We start from the raw sequence: 17,744 nt of genomic DNA, 5'->3' as shown, positions 1-17,744 counted from the left end.
AGTTTAATTTTTAAACATATAAAATCAAATTTACAAGTCAATTAGGCCATTAGGAAAGGGCTGAAAACAGTAGATGCAGTTTTAAAAACAAAAGCTACTTAAATGTCAAAGAGACATTGATCATAGATTTTTGTGTAGTACTTCCCCTTTAACATGGTAAATTGGGTCTGTTTCTTTATTCAAAACAGAAAAAAGGCTATGTATTTAACATTTCCAAATATATATATATATATTTTTTGCTACAGTGATATTGGTTCCTGAACCATTAAGATTTTTTTTGTGTGTGTAGAATTTTAGTATTATCAGTGTTACAAGAGAGAGGAACTAAGGTAGCAAATTTCAGCAGGGAAAAGTGCCTGCACAAATGTGCCATGTAAAACAGTATCAGAGATAAGTAGGCTAAACAATAAAGAGAATTATAAAGCAGTATATTTCAAATGGTCTAATCTAGTATGGTTGATTTTATCTTTAACAATTTACTATCAAAAGTTGTATAATCAAACCCTTAAAATGGAAACTTACATATAGTCCTAATTTAACTTCATGACAAAAAGTTCTGATGTGAACCATTCAGAGATGTTGCATATGACTCCATAAATACAGGTGGGATATCTTTAAATAGTGGGTAGATCTCAGCATGCTCCAGTATCTAGAACAAAACCTAGTGTTTGTACCCTGTTCTCTTTCTGAGAGTTCATTCACTACCTTCAGTCACTATTCATGAGAAGTCCCTGTATGTCACTCTAGCTTTGTGAAAGCCTTGGTGGTATATTTATTGTGTGATTAGGAGGCTATTGTGTTGATAGGGGTGTAAAGATTAAAGTTAGATTTCTGAAAGTAGAACACTGTTTAACTTGAAAATATAAAAGTAGAACTGCCTTTATTGGTTATGTCTACAACCAGGGTTGTGTCAGGTAACTGTGGATAAGATATGTCCCTCAAAGGAGAAGCCAGACTTTGCGAGGAAGGTCACAGAATGACTAGAAAGTGGAAACTTGATCTCTTGGTTTCAAATGCTTGGAAGAAAAACTAAAGAGCAAACTATTTTTGGAAAGTGGAGGTAAAAGTACCGCCGTCCACTTCCACCTGTACTACTGCAGCTTCCTCTTCACTCTAAACTCTGGCTTTGGTCTTGCTCTCCTCATCCATTCTCCAACCTGCGTTCAAAGACCCAATTCTGACCCTGCTTAAACCTTCAGCATCTCTCAATCACTACTCATCATTGAACGCAGTACTGTCATCTCTAATCACTGTCACATACTCCATCTTTCTTCCTTTTACCAAATCAATTTTTGTGGTAGCCATTCTGGATACCTGCAGTTCCCCAGGTGCATCCTGCTCAGGATGGTGCACGTGGGGCTTTCTCTGGGTATCAAAGATCTCTGGGGTGTAATTTGTAGGAAGTTCAATACAAACTGTCCTAGACAATAAATATACTATTTCATATATCAGGACATTCAGGACAACTCCCTACAACAAAGAATTCATTTGACAACGTCATCAAAGACTCAGGTTTTCTCTACCTCGCCTCTATTATCTTAGGTCATTATTCTTTTTGTTCAGGCTGGAAACAAGATGGCTGCAGCAGTTCCAGGACAAAGTTCTGGCACAAAAACTGTGTGAATAACAGAAGAGAGTCAGAACTTGATCTTGTGCTTATTACAGAACCATTGGAATTATCCTTAGACCTATGGTTCTCCATAGGGAGTAATTTTCTTCCCCAGCAGACATTTAGCAAAGTCTGTAGATAAGCTTGACTGTCACAGGTGAGGGGGAACAAAAAAATTATCCAGGACCAAATATCAAGAGTGTCATGGTTCAGAAACTCTACCTTAGAACAATCAGAACCATTCATGAATCTGGGGATAAAGTTTACTTCTTCTGAATAATATGGTTGTTTATGGGAGGGGTGGATGTCTCAGCAAAACTAGAGTTCTGTTAAGAAGGAATAAGAATGGGAAGAATGTTGGATTTGTAATGAACAGCGTCCACTATGCCCAACCTGGGTTGTTCTCTTTGTGTTCTTCACCAGTTGTCCAACTCACATGTATTCTATAGGCAGTATTTTTAAAACTTTTACTGAAGTATAGTTGATTTACAGTGTTGTAGTAGCTTCTGGTATACCGCAAAGTGATTCAGTTACATATATATATATTCTTTTTCATATTCTTTTCCATTGTGGTTTATTACAGTATATTGAATATAGTTCCCTGTGCTATACAGTAGGACCTTGTTGTTTATCTATTTTATATATAATAGTTGTATCTGCTAATACCAAACTCCTAATTTATCCTTCTCCCACCCCCTTTCCCCTTTAGTAACTGTGAGCTTGTTTTCTATGTATAGACAGGACTTTCTTTAGGACATCTTCTCTGAATATGGTCCCCTCTTCCCAATTATTGATACTTTCCCCTGCCTGGACTGCATACTTCCTATGCTACTAAAATGGGTACTACCTCATATTACTACACTCATCCCTTGAACTTTGATTATTTTTTACTTTTCCAAAGCTTTCTCTAGTGTGTAATATCTTTAGACGGTAGGGACTATATCCTTTTCATGTCAAAGGGTCCATCAAGAAGAAGCATGCATGCCAAATAGTGTGTGAGCAATAAGTGACAGACCAAGGAAGAAGTGAATCACATCCCTAAATTTGTCTCCTTGTAACCTAAATCTCTGGGGAGTTCCTGAAGTTCCAGAAGTCTGGCTTTGGGACCTAGAACCTGACACAAAACATGAAAGTGTGCCCAATTCTAGACCTGCTCTTGACTTTCCACCACTACTCCCCAAATGGCTTCTAACCATGTTGACCCTTCTGTATTTAGCACATGGGGCATGATAGCCACTACCATTGTGAACATATCCTGAGATGTGAGTCTTATCTCTACTGAGGGAATGTGTCTTTGGTTTTTGGTGCATACTCTTAGCAAGAAAGGGCAAAACAGAAGAAATGCTCACAAGAATCAGTACTAAAGTGTTAACCTGTAAGAATTCTATAAGAAAATTGGCAAATTTCTCTTTATTTTAATTTGGTACTTTACTTACCAATTAGTAGAAGGGGGAAAAAGAATATTTTGACATGCAGTAGGTACCTCAATTACATACTGAAAGAATCAATTGCTATTCTTTGTCGAAGTAATGAAAACAGCATTTTGATTTGAAATTAAGAATGTAAATAGCTGTGTTTCATGCTCTTTCATAGGAGCTTTATTTTTGAAAACAATTAATAATATCAAAGTGTATGTTTCCTTTTGAAACCAGAGGGTTCATAATGGATTTGTATTCACACAATTTTTATTGTGTATCAGAAAGCAGAATATATTCTCATTAAAACAGCAGGGGAAAACAAAGAAATCTCAATTTAATTAAAGTGATGTAGTTAGAGATTCATATGAGCTCTTCAATGTAAATTCTGCATTCAGGGGTCTGTAAGATGATGATAAAGTCTTCTTAGGCAGAAAGTTTTAATAAAGACACAAACCAATTTAGCATATTCCTGAGAGAAAATATTAATGTTAAGAGAAAGGAAGTATACACATTTATTTTTAGTGCACTATTTAAAATTGTTTTTTTTGTGTGTGGTGCACTTAACATAATACTTTTTGAAAGAATGCATTTTAGTATTTTTAGGTCAAATATGACTGGCTTTCCTAAGCACCATAGGATCTTTAATTGGTTCACTTTTCTCCACCTCCACCATTATAATTTGGCTTACAGCACTCACTTTCTCTAGAGCTCCTGAAATAGTCTTCTGACTGCTCACCCTTCTTCCATTCTTGTTCTCCACAAAAGCCCTTGTTGACTGAAAAAAATGCACAACCTAAAAGTTGAGAATTATGTTTTATTTGGTGGACAAAGCTGAGGACTTAAGCCTGGGAGACGGCATCTCAGGTAGCTCTGAGGGACGGCTCCAAAGAGGTAAGGGAGGAGCCGGGAACTATAGGAGTTTTTGCAACAAAGACCAGGGAGTCAGAATGTCAAAAGGTTACTGTTAATGAAAGAAAACCAGACATCTCAAGTCAAGGAATTTAGTGCTTTTCTATGTATGAGCGGACGCAAGAGTCTGGGCCCATTGAAATCATTCCTTTGATATGCACTTCGGCTCTCTAGGGTCAGTATCCTGTGCTTTCTCATCCTGATCTCAGGGTGCACCACTGGGGGTGGCTGCAGTGTCTGATGGTTTGATGAGGAGCATTGTTTCCATCCTGAGTTCTCTTGGGGCTAAGCATCTTGGCTTGATGGTTGCAGCATCCTTTGTTTACTGATATATGCACGGTAGGCAACCATTTTTTCATCGACATCCTCCACCAGATAAGACACAGAACTGAGAATGTCACTAAGTTTCTTGAAACCCTTCAGTGATTTCTCACGGCCCTGACTAAAATTCAAACTCTTTAATCCAGTCTACAATGACCGTCATGATTTATCCACCTTTCCAGGTTCTCTCACTCTTTCTTACGAGGGTCCTTGAGTCCCCCAGTTATAACAGCTAAACCCTATGTTATGCCTATAAGCCTTACTTTCTTAAGCCCTTCTAATGTTGTTCTTCTCTCCACTCACTATATTTCTGCCATACTGGCTTTTGCTTAGCTGTTGCCTAAATACAGCAAGCTCATTTTCACCTTAGGGTGATTAACTTGCTCTTTTCTCTGCCTGGAATCTTCTCCCCTCAGATCTTGACTTGGCTGGCCCACCCTTGTCAGTCAAAACACAGTTCAAATATCACCTCTTTAGAGGAGCTTTTTCTGCCAGAAAATCTAAAGTCATCCTTCCCCTAACCCCAGTTACTCTCTATGACATGTTACAGTATTGTTTCTTTATAAAAAAAAAAAAAATCCTTGTCCCTATCTTAAAATCATAATCTCTCCCCCTCCCCGTCTTGCACCCTCTTCTTTCTTTTGTTTATAGTTTCCCCTACTGGAGTGTGATCTTCAAGAGAGAAACCTTTTTATTGCCCCAATACCTAGAATGGAGCTTGGCATATAATAGGTGTTTAATTATTGGTTTTGAATCTTGAATAAAGATCCTCTTTGAACAGGAATTCACACAAACTGATTCTGATTCCTCACTATGGAAGGGACTTCTGCCAACTTTTCACTTGGCTAACTCCTACTAATTTTTAATGCATTTCCTTAGGGAGGCCTAGTCTGATTTTTACAATCTTTCACTATACCCTTTACTTTGCTTCATAGCACTTATCAAAATTTGTATTTGTTTATAGACTGTTTCAAGAAGTCATACCCACATACATGAGTATATGTGTATCCATAGGAGGTATGCTGTAAATACTTATTATGTAAATTCATAGGGGGAAAAGTATATGAGGTATTGATGAAGGAACTTGGGCTTTTTTCTTCTTGTGCAATTGCCCTGGATAAACCAGGTTGTAGAGTCACCCTAATCTAAAGTAGATGTGATTTCACTTTCTGGGGATTAATACTACAAAAAAATCCCAGTAATAAATAATGGTATCTGATCAAAGACATTGCCTAACTTAAGAATACATTGAATCAGAGTATTTCCCCTGCCGTATAAAAAGAAAGATCAACAATGTCTTGGTATTGTCATAGAACAGAAATGAAAAGAATCTAAGTAGCCAGCCTTAAGATTTTATACTTTATTAACTTTCCAGTGTGTCTTGTCTCATTTTATGTTAAGCCAAGCAAACATGAGACATTTTTGAAATGATTAAGAATTGATATAGCAAGATGCCATTATGAACCAGTTAAGGCATAAATTAATGAAAGATCTCAAAGAAGCCTAAACCAAGGACTTCTTAAAAATGATTTTCAGGATAACTTTAAGGATGAAGCATTGGAAAAGTCATTGCTTTCCCATTTAACCCTCTGATGATAGGCTCTCTGAGACACTGAATGGATAGAAGGTGGTTGTGCATGATGTATAAACTGCAAAGGACTTAGACGCAGGAGGTCTTGGGAGAGTCCTGGCTGTACCACTTTACTAGCTGTATGGTTTGAGGCATATTTCTCTTTCTCTTTCTGACCTCAAGTTTCCTCACCTGTAATTGGGCATGATAAAATGCCTATGGGTTGCTGGTGAGAATTAACGAGATAATGTATGTGAAACAAATTTTGTAAACTGTAAAGTGTATACAAATGCTAGTCACATAATTATTTTGAAGATGTTTTTAGTCTCACCTCAAAGATCTCCATCTAGTCGGAAGAAACTGTGACAAGGGTGAAGTTATTTATAGACACTGAGACTTCATAGGTGCAATCAGAGTCACCATTAGCCTTCAGCACGGAACTGCTACTAGAAAGGATAAAATGCAGGTGTCACAAGCAAAGGGATAGTACCACTGACTTGTGCATCCATGAAAATTCAAGTCTGTGGGCCCTTCTCCAACTTGGACTCGACATGTACAGACCAATACACATATATCTATTTGCCACTGTTTTCCCTCTGATGCCACAATCCTGGATACTTATGGCTATGGAAATAAAATCAAATAGCTTGTAATAATATATGGTTGTTTAGATGGTTATATTTATCGGTCAGTTAAGATTTCGAGAAAGTCAGTACCTCTCAAAAAGAAAGACACAGTTCAGAATTGGGACTGGCATATACCAAATAGGGGAACTCTTACCCATCCAGGGAAATCCAAAGTTCTTATTAGGTTGGGTTCTTTCTGACATTGTTCTTGGTAGATCTCAAGAAAACCACCTTGGCTAGTCTCAAGTGCCTTGGGGTAGATGTAGATCAGGGAGATAGTTCAAGGGGACATATCCATTCCAACCTTTCAGGACATGAGCTATGGTCCCTTTGTGATTTGGTCATACTGCCAGTTTTATACCCTGACCAAGGGCATTCATTGATGTCACTTCATATATGATGTAACGGGACAATCTTGTGATATTAAGGAATGCAGGAATGTCCAGAGAGGAGAGGCACAGCAACCAGAATTGTCACAAAGGTAAAGAATTTTTTTTCCTTCCTCCTGAGGGCCACATTAGCACCAGATACTGATAATAGAGACCACTGCATGAATTGGTTGCAATGATTTTTTTATTCCATCATAATGAAAAATGATCCATTACATGATTCGCCCTTCTGAAAAGTACTTAATGCTTATATTGTCCATGAAGTGAGATAATGTGACTCAATCTATTTATATATCCTGGACATAAATTCAAAGCTGATTAATATCAATGGAATTGGGTCTTCGTCACAATTCTGGAGATAGGCTCTTAATATATGATACAATATATTCTTGCAGAATTTCTTTTATGATTTTTATCACTTGAGCACTAAAGGGATTAATCCTAAGGTTTTCTGACTCTCAAAGCCTTGCAATCATATTTATTTAGTCAAAACTTACAGCCAAAAATTTTACAATTTTCATACTACATTTTTTTCCCCATTTTCATCTATTTATAATCACCCTGCATATTTCTGAGGTTTTTTTTTTAGTGCATATGTTCAGTGATAACTCATGAATATTTCACATAATAGGATTAATTATCAGCCTTCCACTAATTATAATTAAAGTCTCCTCAGGTAATTGTGTAAGTTAACTTTGGCAATTCACACATACAGAAGAGTATTTTGTAGAATAATGGGGCATTGTGCTGCAAAATACAGTAAAGAGCATAAAGGGTATGAACACAATAAAAGAATTCAGAACTCTAATGTATTAAGCTTATGTGTGTTGCTATATATCTAATTGCAAATTGTGCTACTAAATATATTACATCGGCTATATATAGTAATGATCCCTTAATGCAGACCTTATGGCAATAGGCATTTTTGCTAAAAATTACACCTAAAACATCTAACTATTTCTCTCCTCTCTTAATAGATATTAGTATTCTAAGTTCTCATTAAATAGCTTATGCTTTAGAAGATAAATGCCCTCAAAATTGGTAGTTTATATGCAAAACAAACGAAAAAGCCTTTCCTCAAAGCATCTATCCCTGAATGTACAAATTAAGGCTTGCTTCATTTATGAAGCTTATTTTTTAACTTTTATTTATACCTAATTGTTAGTTTATATGTTACTTCATTAAGAAGTCAGTGTTTTGAAGATGCCATATGACACTGAAATGACCATCTTTTGAAATTATGGGATGCTTCGTTGCGGAGTCAGACTCTAATCTGCAACCAATTTGTGTCAGCTTTCCACATAGAAAAGATCTCAAATCCTCTCTTAAACCAGGAATCAGCTGAAGGTTTGTCTTGGTTTCACGAGCCCAATGCAATTAGGCAGCACGTGAATGTGGGACACATGCGTTTATTGCTCTTCCTAGCATGTGTTACTTTGATGTGTTAGGTCGGAAGCCTCACTCTTTTCTGGGCAGCCTTCCTCCTGGGTCTTTATACTGCTTAGCAGTTGAGTCCAGACTTTGAAACACAGCCTAATTTAGAGGCGGATGCTGCAGCTGCTGCTGTCATTTCAGATGATCTTTTTTTTTTTTTTTTTGCTTTGATGTCAGCTTAGAATCTTGGGTGTCGTATCAGTAAAGCAGTGTCTGCGATTCACAAAACAGAAAGCACACCATTTAAGTTTTTGTTTTAGCCTTTAAATTGAACTTCAGCACCTCCTAAAGGATCAAAAAATTGTAGTTGTGCAAAAATTCCGTATATTATTCATTGAAAGAAAGGTATGAACAAAGAATATGTAGCTCTCTTGGTATTAATTTAATAAGATTTGCTCAATATCTGATAAACATTGAGGGATAAAATATGTGAAATGTAAAGCAGCCTTTTGTTTCTTTATCTTAGTCTGTCTACACCTAATCAATGTGGCACAAAGGTTTTCCTTCCAAAGGTTTGTCTGACTCATCATTAAAGCATTTTGTATTAATTATTATTATTTTATTGTTGTTGAACCATATGCTTTACCTTAGCAGGAAACCTACCAAATCCTTTGGGGACAGGACCAATAATGGACCCATTTATCTTTTTTTTTTTTTATAAATTTATTTATTTATTTATTTATTTTTGGCTGTGTTGGGTCTTCGTTTCTGTGCGAGGGCTTTCTCCAGTTGTGGCGAGCGGGGACCACTCTTCAGCGCGGTGCGCGGGCCTCTCACTATCGCGGCCTCCCTTGTTGCGGAGCACAGGCTCCAGACGCGCAGGCTCAGTAGTTGTGGCTCATGGGCCCAGTTGCTCCGCGGCATGTGGGATCTTCCCAGACCAGGTCTCGAACCCGTGTCCCCTGCATTGGCAGGCGGATTCTCAACCACTGTAGCACCAGGGAAGCCCCCTGGACCCATTTATCTTTATTTTCACTAATCGAAAACCCTAAGTCTGAGAAACTAAATCCACGGGCTTTCTAAGTTGGAAATAACTTTAACGTCTCCATATCATCTGTGACTTGATATGAAGTACAGGTTTAAAGCCTAAAAGAGGTAGAGATTTGGGTGTTAGATATTGGTGAACCTATAGGACCACATGGATAGGTTTCCTCAGCTGATGCAAGACCAAAAAGGCATGGAGGATTCCTTTCTATACTTTCCCGGTTGACGAGAAACATTTATCATCAAGGATCTCAGAACAGCACCTGCCTATGTGTATGCAGGCTTGTTTTTTTTAATAGGAGGAAAGGGGAAAATTGCTACTGTCTGTAAGCAAAAAGAGAAAATTCAGACATTTCTTTGTGTGACATAATTTCACCTAAATTTAAAGAGAAAAGCTAACAGGGACTTTATTGTGGTATTTGGCAATAAGGAAAGTCTAAATTCTAGCTACCTGAATGAATTTTGTGATGATCCCTCCTTTTTTCCCTCCTGTCTAGAAATTGTTATTATAACATATTCTAGGGGAAGTTCTCTCAGAATACGGTCATGATTAATTTCTCTGAAAGCAAAAATCATTTTATTGTTGATAATAATGAATGAAATTTTTTAATTTGGTGAATGTTTATCCTAGCCTTATTTTAACGTAAAACATTGGAAATAACCTAAATGTCCTAGATGAGAATTGGTCAAGCAAATGCTGCACAGCCATTCAGTGGAATACTACACAGTCATTTAAAATGTTTATCAAGAGTCTTTATTAATATTGTCCAACTATATAGGAAAATATCATAGCAAACAGATGAAATAATAAAGGAATCACAATCATGATAGAGGATGTCTGGTAATTTGGAATATAGGGTTTTTCTACTTTTCTGTATATTCAAAACATTTATGTAGAGAAATGATGTATAACTTTTATAAAGTAATAGAATTATTTAAAATATCTATAAATGTCCCATTATACACAATGTACTGTACTTATATAAATGGAATTTGTTCACTAGCTGTGTTTTTACTTTAGAAAAATTCCATTCCATTCCATTTAATTCCTCAGATTTCACATGGGCATAAAAGATTCTTCTTTTCCTTTTACTATTTTTGGGCATTTTTCCAAACATAGAATTTCAAATTTTCACATTTTTATGCCAAGTATTTTGGTACTATATGGAAGTATTATAATATGACTTCATTTTCTTATATTTTAAAAATTAAGTGTTGGATTTTCTGAGTATGACTGAATTTGACAATACAGCTGTGATCCCTTGACTTTCCTGAAAAAATATTATTATAAATTCTTTATTATTATGAATTTATTATTATAAAATTCTTTTCAATAATAGATAATAGGAAATTACAGCTAAATAGTGATGCTGAAGCCATACAAGTTTATCCTGAATTCAGGCTAAGTTTAAATAGGCCTGCATTGTTCAATAGGGTAGCCAGAAAACACATGTGACTAGTTAAATTTAAATTAATTAAAACCATATAAAACTAAAAATTCAGTTCTTCAGTCACACCAGCCCCATTTCAAGTGCTAAACAGCCACATGTGGCTAGTGGCCATGGTATTGGATGGTGGATATAGAACATTTCCATCATCACCAAAAGTTTTATTGGAAAGACACTATTCTGGATAATTAGTGCTCTGCTTCTCATTTTATCCTTGATAGCATGTTTAGAGAAGCAAATTTTAGAGGATGTTTTTCTTTTTTAATTTTGCCATTATATGAAGACACGTTTGAGGGAGAGAGAGGAAAAAAAGCATGTTTTGTTTGCTATGTGTGTTTCAGCATGTTTTGTTTGCCATGTGTGTTTATGTGACAAAAGAAAGTCATATGGTTGAACAATAGTCTGTACTAAAATAAAATCCATCTTTCATGCCTTTGTTCTTACAATATTTGCTTTTTTCAAAACCCAGATGTTTTTTTCTACTTTAACATGAGCAATAGGGCACAGAGTCTTGTGCAAATAGAAAGTGTGGGAAAAACCTGGAGGGTACCAGCCATTTAAAATGAAAGGTGAAAGGAGGAGCTTCCTTAATCAGAAAAGGATAAAAGAGAAGATAAATTCCACTATGAAAACACTGCTTTAAGGGAAAAGAATAATAAAACAATGACATAAATATGGTAACCATCTTTTAGGGTATCATGTATAATCTTTTCTAGCACACTGAAGATCTTTTCCTAAGAGTAATTGTGCTGAGTATTGTACAGACAGTGAAATTTAAGATCAAAATAGAGATCAGAGTCATAGCTCTAGAAAAATTTTTTCTTAAATCAGAAATGTAATAATTCTGAATATAAAAATTACAGGAAATAGAGAAAAGCATAAAAAAGTAAAAAGCCTTCATTATATTTTCACTTAGTTATTAAATTGAATAATTAAGATACATTTAATTTTATAAGAATGTTTAAAATTCTCACTTAACATTATATCATAAGCACTTTATCAAAATAATTAAAAAGTCTTCATAAAATGTAATTTCAATTATTTCACTTATGTGTAGAATTTATTTAATTGATCTATCACTTTGGAATATTTAGATTGTTTTGAATTTTGTTATTTAAATAATGCTGATATAAGCAGTTTATTAGCTTGAATCTTTGTTTACATCTGTCATTATTTCTTTCGGATGGGTTTCCAAGAGTAAAGAATTACTAGATTCTAGAGTAAAATCTTGCTTCTTATTGATAAATTTCTTTACAAAAATATGGTGATAATGTACATTCCCACTAGCAGTGAATATGGATATTTGTTTCCTAATACATTCTTAATAGAATGGTAAATAAAGGAGTGGTATTACTAAAGTTGGAAATTATTCAATATAAGTTTATATTCATTTGTGATAATAAATTCCAAAGAAGATGCTATCAAAATTCATTTAAAATATGTATTTAAATAGCATCATATATTAAATTTTAACTCATCAAAGGATAACATATTATTAGCTAGCATAAAAAAATGGAAGCAATTTTTTTCCCTATATATTAATCCACATTTCTTAAAAGTATGAAACACATATCAGGTAAACAATACCATTGTGGTATAGTACTGTCTTTTTTTACCCCTCAACTTTTTGGAGGTATGATTGACAAGTAAAAGTTGTATACGTTTAGGTTGTATAATGTGATGTTTTGATACACATATACTTTGTAAAATGATTACCACAATCAAGCTAATTAACATATACATAACCTCACATAGTATCATTTTTGTGTGGTGTGTGATGAGAGCACTTGAGATCTACTCTCTTAGCAAATTTCAAGTATACATCACTATTATTAACCATAGTCACCATGCAGTACGTTGTCTCCAGAACTTATTCATCTTATAAGAAAGTTTGTTCCCTCTGACCAACAGCTCCATTTTTCACCCACCCACCCCACTTTTTTTTTTTTAGATTCCACAAATAAGATCATGCAGTATTTGTTGTTCTGTATCTGGCTAGTTTTATTTAGCATAATGTCCTTTAGGTTCAGCCATGTTGTTACAAATGGCAGACTTTCCTTCTTTTTTAAGCCTGAATAATATTTCTTTGTGTGTGTGTATGGTGTGTATCAAAATTTCTTTATTCATTCATCTCTTGTTTCTGTGTATTACTGTGAATAATGCTGCATTGAAGATGGGGTTGTAGGTATCTCTTTGAGATTCTGATTTCCTTTAGATATATACCCAGAGGTGAGATTTCTGGGTCATATGGTAGTTCTACTTTTAATTTTAGGAGGACTCCTCCATATTGTTTTTCATAATGGCTGTACTAAATTGCAGTCCCCCCAACAGTGTACAAGGGTTCCCTCTTCTCCATATCCTTGCCAACAATTGTTAACTTTTGTCTTTTTGATAATGAGCCATCCTAACAGGAGTGAGGTAATATGGTAGTTTTGATTTGCTTTTCCCTGGTGATTAGTGATGTTGAACATATTTTTATCTACACATTGGCCATCTGTATATCATCTTTGGAAAAATGTCTATTCAACTACTTTGATCATTTTTAAATCAGGTTATTTGTTGCTTGTTTTTGCTATTGAGTTGTATGTGTTCTTCTGAATATTAACCCTTTAGCTGATATATAGTTTGCAAATATTTTCTCCCATTGCATAAGTTACATTTTCATTTTGTTGATTGTTTCCTTTGCTGTGCAGAAACTTTTAGCTTTTGTAGATTCAGTTGTTCATTTTTGCTTTTGTTGCCAGTGCTTTTGGTGTCAAATCCAAAAAAATCATTGCCAAGACTAATGTTAAGGATCTTTTTTTTCCTACGTTTTCTTCTAGGAGAAGAAAACAGTTTACAGTTTCAGTTGTTACATTTAAGTCTTTAATCCATTTTGAGTTGATTTTTTGTAATGTGTAAAATAAGGATCCAATTTCATTCTTTTGTATGTAAATATCCAGTTTTCCCAATACCATTTATTGATGAGGCTATCCTTTTCCCATTGTGTATTCTTGGCACTTTTTTCAAAGATTAATTGGCCATATATTCATGGATTTATTTCTGGGCTTTCTATTCCATTGGTTTAAGTATCCATGTTTTTTGCCAGTACCATACTGTTTTGATTACTATAGCTTTGTAATGTAATATGAAACTGATCTTGAGTTTTTAGAAGTGAAATATAACATGAAACTATGGAAAATTTTAAAACTTATTTTGAAGAGTATTAAGGAAACAATATATTGAGAAATAGATCTGATGTATCTGTGATTATTTATCCAAATTGTCTCTTTAAGTTGACTTTACCTATTTAAGGCAAAAGTATACAGACAACATAAAAGGGTAAAATTCTGTTGCACCATTAAGATTCTTCCAAAATAGCTTATGATGGATCTCAATTAACAAAAAAAATCCAAACAAACACACATGGGTAAAATCAAGTTGTGATGAATTACAAAACATTGTTCACCTTGTTTTGCAATTGTCTGTAAATTTTATAGAGTACTCTTGGAAGTAGCATTTATTAAGTAGCTAACATGCAGTAAGCACTTTATATGTAAAAATTAGGTCCAAAGTCATTTGGTTAATAAGCACAAGAGCTGAGGTTTGAATTTCTCCAAGTGCATATTCTATCCTTGAATCAAAATACTTCTTATACACCATGAGTATGTATATTGTTGTCATTACTAGGATGTATGCTTGGTAGTGGAACTTCCAGGAGTAAGAGTCTGACCTCAAGAAGGTTAAAATACATTTGGGCAGAGCTATACAGAAAAATATTTAAATGACACTATTTTTGTTATATTGGTCAAAGCTTAAAATGCAGCTCATAAATACAAATTAATCCTCCTACAAAATACATAGTAATTGCTTCTTCTGATGAAAGAAAGAACCTGAGATGAATATATAGGTATGGGCTAAGCTACTCTACAGAATACTATGGCTCCAAAAAGTTCTAGGTTTAATATTTGTATAACACTCTTGAGGTAATTGGGTAGTCTAGAATGGGACTCTCTGGCAAATGAAGTTATCCAAAGAGCCAAGTATCTTCCATATTGGTGCTTCACCACCTTCTGGTGCATTTCTGTGGCCTGTATGGTCAGTGCTGGCTCATGGGCAGCACGTGTACTTTCCAGTCCTGGAGAAAAGCTGTGCCCAACTGTTTTAAAGGTATACTTCCCTTTCTTCATAAATTGCATGTATCACTTCTACTCACATCCATTAAAAAGGACTTAGCCACATCTAGTTGCAAGGGACCCTGGGAAACATAGTCTTTGCCTGGGCAGCCATGTTCCCTGCTAAAACTTGGTGGAGTAGATATTGTTCAGTAATAAAAAGCACAAAGAAAAAAATTGGATAGTGGAGGGGGTGTTTAATACTTAACTAAACCTACTAATTCCTCATTTCTCCAATGATTTTAATGCCTGTGTCATCATAGCTTTTTCCTCCCCTTGGACCTGGCAGTGACCATGAGGTAATCTACCCCAATTCTCATGTCTTATTGGTGAGAAGAATTCAGCTTAGAGAAGAATAGTGTTAGCTCAAATTTCTTCTGCTAGTTAGTGTCAGAACTGAGACATCAATTTAAACCCTGCTTTAAATCTAAAATTTAGACAGTCTAATTCCTCTTAGTTTATTTATTTATTTTTAAAAGCAGTTTAAAAATATGAAATCATTAAAAGATAAATTTATACCCTAAGCATTAAAAAAATTAATTTTGAAATATATGTGTGGAAAAAACTATTTTTGTTTACAAAATGGATAGGCTGATTGGAAGGTCTCAACATCTTTCTTGAATGAATCGCAACGCATTTGAATTATCTATAATTTCTGATTTCATTGTCTTTGAATTAGAGCAAGAACTTTAAAACATGTTTGAAGTAATCTAATTAAGAGTTCTTCTGGATTAAAACTTTTTTTTCCCCTCTAGCCTTTTATGGTTATCTTGCATAGATCTAAATCTACAACATTTTTTTCCAGCCCTTGGCTTTTATCTAGTCTTTCTAAAGTATTCAAGTTCCACAGAAACAAGAATTGTCTTTCTCTTGGCACTCATATTCCACTCGGTTATGAAATATTTAATTAAATTATGTAAATTCTGTTCCAAGCCCAATTGAAATAAACATTTTGTATTCAAACATAACTGACTTTTATTAAACATACAACTCAGCCAACGAAGCAGACATGGGAGCGTGTACTAAAGAGTTGTTTAAGAGCTCAGTGCTGTACATGCTGGATGCATCAACAAGTACAGAGGGAATGGAGACCTTTGAAGAGAGCTTCTTAAATGTGCATCCAAAATTAATGTGTTGACTGCTCACATTTTAAAGTTTACCATTCCTTCCCCTTTGTTTTTATTATCATTATTATCATATTCATCACCATTAGTAATTAAGATCCTAATATAGAGAATACTTTGCTAGAAATTGTACAATCTTAAAATTTTAAGATATGGTCTCTAATCTCAATTGTCTTGAAATTTAGCTGGGAGGAGAGAACATCAAAGGCAGAGTTCTGAAAAGCCTGGAGTAAAATCAAGGAGAATTTGGGGCTAGGCAAAGTTTTTCCCATTCTTTTCCATATTCTTCCAGGCCTTCTAAGAAAAGCCAATATGCTAATTTTATTAAAAGTATCACATTCTACATAATGCTGTTGATTTCCTATATCAACAAAGTAACCAAATCTATTAAGGTACTAAACAAGTACTCAAATTATCTAAAATGCAGACAAAATTTTATTTATAAGTATGATTTTCACAGCATTGAAAGCAAATTAAGTATTCAACCATATGTCATCAAGAGATTTTATGCCTCCTGCCTAGAAGCAAGCTGACTTTATCAGGAAATATTATAGTGAAGTAGAACTTGTGGACTCTAAAGATGTAAACGTAACTCTTAACCTCAGAATCACTTATGATTAAGTTACTAATGTCAATAGTTAAAAAAAATACACATAACATGGACTGATAGGAAACCATTAAAAATCATTTTATGAAGGACTTAAAAATAATATTGAAAACTCCTGGGTATAATTTTTGGTGTAAAACTGTGAAATAAAACTGATAATAGAGTTTAACCACAGCTGTGTAAAAAGAGTCAGGTAAAACTCTGAAAGGACATATATTGTAGAGTTTATTGGTAATTTAAAATTATCCTTTATGGATATTTGTCACCAGTTAAAATAAATGTTACTTTAAATAAGTATTAAATGCCTTTCAATTTTCCCAAATGTATCATTTAACAGATGATGTGTTTTTAAAATATCCCCAACAATTTACAAAGTCACAGATTTTTTAATTGTTCTCCAGTCTTGGTGAGGATAAGTTTCAGGCGCAAGCAGCTATAGGATTTGGTGGTTCACCCATAGAAAAAGACAAGGACAAGGCGCTGGCATTGTCAACTCCCCATGTCCTATTAAATGGCTTGTACTAAATTTACATACCTTAGAAAGTAATTTAAGCTGGTAATTTTTTTTTTTTCTGAAAAGGAATAGCACTAGCAGATTAAAATTAAATGAAAGATATATTTCCCTACAGATAATAGAACTCAAAGTTTTATTTATAGGATATATTTTTCTCAAATACATGGTAATACATAAAGATGTGATTCCATGACAGCTATCAACTAAATTCATTTCAGATAATCAAAAGTTCATTTAAGCTACTTACTCTTTAAAGGTTAAAAACATTTTTATATTCTAGTTTTTTAGGGAATTCTGTGGTAAAGGTAATAGATTTCATAAAAATTGATAGGAGAAGATATAACCAGTAAGGGGTTGCCCAAGTGTTGAGTAGGTAAGCAAAAAATAAAAAATTACTATCACCAATTTGTTTATTTCATACAGTATAGTTCCTGTGCCTCACCCACATTCTTCTTGCCTGACTTTTGTTAGAAAAGGTCAGATTTTGAGTAATTGGCTGAAAGTATAATTAAAGCTAATTAACAAGTAATGCAAGCAAGACTGCACAATTATAGAAATGATTTTTACAGTGATAAACTATAGCAGAAAGTTAGAGTGCTGTAGCTCCTAAAATACATTTTTCCCAAAGCCTTGTTCA

Source organism: Balaenoptera musculus, chromosome 4 (genome assembly GCF_009873245.2).
Source record: "Balaenoptera musculus isolate JJ_BM4_2016_0621 chromosome 4, mBalMus1.pri.v3, whole genome shotgun sequence".
NCBI classification, from domain to species: domain Eukaryota; kingdom Metazoa; phylum Chordata; class Mammalia; order Artiodactyla; family Balaenopteridae; genus Balaenoptera; species Balaenoptera musculus.
This window is presented reverse-complemented; position numbering follows the sequence as displayed.